General features: G+C 39.4%; 1 pseudogene; it reads right to left on the reverse strand.

Moving 5' to 3' along the window:
- Window positions 1-3,330: 3,330 nt before the first annotated feature.
- Window positions 3,331-3,671, reverse strand: LOC109676713 (alpha-endosulfine pseudogene; annotated as a pseudogene).
- Window positions 3,672-4,160: the final 489 nt, after the last annotated feature.

The raw sequence follows: 4,160 nt of genomic DNA on the forward strand, positions 1-4,160 counted from the left end.
ATGGATTAAGAAAATGTGGTATTTATACACAATGGAATTTTACTCAGCCACAAAGAAGAATGAAATTTTGTCATTTGCAGGTAAATGGATGGAACTTAACTTCATCTTAAGTGGAGTTAGTCAGGCTCAAAAGGCCAAAAGCCACATATTCTCCCTCATATGTGGATTGCAGACCTAAAACAAATGCAGCAATATTTTGGGATATGGGTCACAACAAGGGGAGGCTGTGCAATGGAGGGATAAGGGCAAGGGAAGGAAACCAAAAACTTGAATGAAGTTGATGTGCTCACTTTATAGGAATGAATACAGAAATTTTAAACTGGCCAGGGCCACCATGGGAAGTGGACTAGGGAGGAGTGAAAAGGACTAGAAGGACTGGAAGAGGTGAATCAATTGGAGCTGTAACACAAATATGCATGGGAACAACACAAGGAAACTCCCTGTGTAGCTCTCTTTATCTCAAACTAGCAAAACATCATGGAATAGGTTCAAGGGGTGGGGAGGGTTGGCATCAGTGGCATGGGGGGAAGAGGCAGGGAAAGGGGTAGGAGGATGAATATGGTGCAAACAACATATACACATGTATGTAAATACAAAAATGATACCTCTTGAAACTCTTCCAGGAATCAGGATGCGGGTATGGGAGAGAGAAGTGGAAAGGAGGAATTCAAGTATGGTATATTTAACGCATTCTAAGAACCTTTACAAATGCAACAGTGTACCCACACACAACAACAATAAAAAAAATTTTAAGTAACATTTTATGTCAATTTTATTCGTGGAATATTAGAAAAAAATTGAAAATGACATGAAAATTCCATATAGAAAATTTGAAAATATTTTAAATTAGGTAAATTTAATGAAAATCCTACAGCAAAAGCTAGAAAATATCACTGCAAAAAATAAAGGCCCAAATTAATGTTCATCTTCATGGGCTGGAATATTAAGCTATCAAATTGACCTCTGGGTTAACAGCCACCTCCAATGTGATATCAGTGGGTTAGGTTTTGATAAACAGTGGTAGGAAAATTCTAACATATAAATTCAAAGGAATTGGGATAGTAAGAAAAGAACTTGAAGAACAAAATAAGAAGATTTACAATCATTCAGGATTCATAATTAAGCCATGGTATTCAATTAATTTTTTACAAAGGCATAAAGGCAACTTCATGGAGAAAACAGTCTTTTCTCCATTCGGTCTTCACACATCTGAATACTGGATAACCATATGGTTAAAACGAACATTACTGTTGCCCTCATATTGCAGCACTGGATTTGACTTAAATTATGAGCCTCTGCATGAAAACTAAAACTATAAATCTTCTAGACTACAGCATAACAGAATAACTTTATTCCAGGGGTAGAAAAAATTACTCAAGACAAACCAAGAAATAATTGGCAACTTAAAAAATATATTTATCAAATATCATCACATTATCAAAATTTGTTAGTAGTGCTTAAAAAAGATGAAAACTCATATCACAAAAGAGGAGATAACATTCTTTTTTTAATATTTATATATATAATAACGTGACATATCTATGTACAACACGGCTGGGACAGTTGAGGAAACCATACAATGATGTTCAGCAATTTCCCCTTCTCACATGAACTTTAGATTAAGGGTGACAGCATGAGAAAATGGAGCAAGAAACACAAAAAATTATATACAATTACAAGTGACAGTCAAGGAGTTTGTGGTCCTCGGGGTCCAGAGATCCTGCTCTCTCCATTTCTTCCTCACCAGAAAACAGAGTGAGTGGCCAGTCAGAAGTATATACACACCTCATCCCTTTCATGTACATCAGCAAGTCTGCCAGTCATTCGCAACAGGCCAAATGTTTGACAAACCAGAATTTGTGACATGAAAGGGCGAGAGGTTTACAGAATCTGGTTCTCTTGAACAGTTAGTTCTCATCCTGCTAGTTGTTGTAACTAACAGGATGCATTCAGTAAGATTCAGGTCAAGTTGGAGATAACCAGATTGAAGATATTGATCACCACAACCCCTTCCTTCCACCTGTTCATGAGTCAGTACTGCTTCCTCTCCTTACCACATAAGAGCTGGGTTACTGAGCTCTAGAAAGGCAGATTTCTTGGTCTTCCTTCCCTAAACACTTTCCCCAACTTCCTCCAAAATGAAACATCTCCTAATAACCTACTGTTCCAGCCCTGCAATAGGACTAAGCCCCATGGTTAGCTTGGTTTATCCCTTCTTCCTTTCTAGCTAACTCACTTGGCATCTGATTACCTCTCAAACATGGGTCTCCACGTGGACATGACTGAACATGTTTCCTCAGGCTCATAAGCTCTGCTGCCAGAGTAGCTTTTTAGCAGTTAAGGTCTAGACTTAGGCCCAAGAAAGTGGGTTAGGAAAGAGGCAATAAACTTCCATAGCTAGCTTCAAGGTTTTTTTCACTGCCTGAAATTATAGTCCTCAAATCTCAAACTTCCTCTCTCTTCAGGTAGCCCTCAAAGATTCTCCTCTGTAGTACTTTCCCCATATTACCCAGAATCAGAATCAGTCTTATACTTTGTTAACTTTATTCCATAAATGAGGAAACCGAAATCCAGAGAGGCTAAATGACCTGTCCAAGGTCAATACTGTTAAGACTGAATAGAACGAGAACCCAGATATCTTGACCCCTAAGCCAATGCTCTTTCCACTATCCCACCATACTTTCATAAGCAGCATGCTGGAAGAGAGAGAGAAGGTGCCCATACTCCATGAGTAGTGTAGATCAACCTTTACATTATTTGACAGCCACAGCAAACTAGCAGATACTAAGTAAAGGAGATGAAGTGGGCACAGTAATTTGAGGCAAACAAATCAGTTTTCCTGTTTGAGGGTTCTCTAAACCTGTGGTAATAGAAACATGAAGCAACAGCAGCCTAAGGAACAAAATGCTTAGAAGCACAGAAAACATGTCTCATTCAATCTGCTTTCTCCAGCAATGTCGGGTTAGCTTTGGGATGTTAAACCTGCCACATTATTCCAAGGTTCAGCCTAACCAGTTTTGGGACCTACTCTTCCAAAAGAAGAAATCCTATCTCCCCAGTTTCTCACAAAAGAAAGAGGGCTGGCAGCATTAGCCAATCCTAGTCTTTTCTGTTTCTGGGTCTGAACTACAGTGAGGGTATGGAAGTCTCAATTTAACCAAAGAAATGAACTCTCAGTCTCTCTTCAACCTCTATTATCTTCTCAGCAACTCCCAGCAGAACCAGTTTTTCCTGGCTAGCAAGCTGAGAGGATCTGACTAGGTGCCCATTCTATCCCTGCCTACAGTATGTAAGTCCAGTGGGTGAGGAAGGGGAGAGAGGGGGCTCAGGTCACCCAGCAAGCTTGCTGGTGATGAGTGAGAACTTTCTCTGGGGCAGATCCTGTGGGGAGGGGTTGTGGTCACCAGTCACCGGGTTTTTGTCTGATCCTGCACTTGGCAGCTGCTTATTCTTCATCTTGGCTTTGGCCTTGTTGTAGTCTCCTGAGTCAAAGTACTTTTGCCCTTTTTGGAGTCTCTTCATGAGGAAGTCAGAGCCTCCAGGCTTTTGTCCTAGGCTTGGATATTTGGCCTTTAGCTTTGCCCTTCAGCTTTCTCAGAGAGAATATCTTCTTTTACCTATGTGTCCTTCTTCTCCTCCCTAGGGTTCTCTTCTTCCTGTTTCTGGAACATGGCAGGACTGGTACTGTGGAGTGTAGGGGGCCCGGGAAGTCAATCGGAGAAGGGAAGGGGGAGGGGAAACAGGGACAACCTGCCAGCTTTGGCTCCTGTCACTGTGGTTACTGAGTCAAAATGGCCGAGAAAATATTCTTGATAAATAAATCTGGCAAAAGATTTTTTACCAAAATAGATGTTTTTCAAATATTTTGTTCTTAGAACCCTTTAATACTTTTAAAGATTATTGGGAGCAAAGATTGTAGCTCAGTGTTACAACACTTGCTTAGCATGTGTGAGGCCCTGGGTTTGATACCCAGCACCAGAAAAAAATTGAGAAGCCCAACCATGATTTGTTCATGTAGATTATAGCTATTAATAATTAATAACATTAAATTAAAACTGAAAATAAAATATTTATAAAATAGTAAATTAAAATAGTTTTATAAAACTATTAAATTTTAACAAAAATTACACATTAAAAAATGTATTTTCCCAAACCAAAAT

The sequence above is a fragment of the Castor canadensis genome, chromosome 5, assembly GCF_047511655.1.
Source record: "Castor canadensis chromosome 5, mCasCan1.hap1v2, whole genome shotgun sequence".
In the NCBI taxonomy this organism is placed as follows: Eukaryota; Metazoa; Chordata; class Mammalia; order Rodentia; family Castoridae; genus Castor; species Castor canadensis.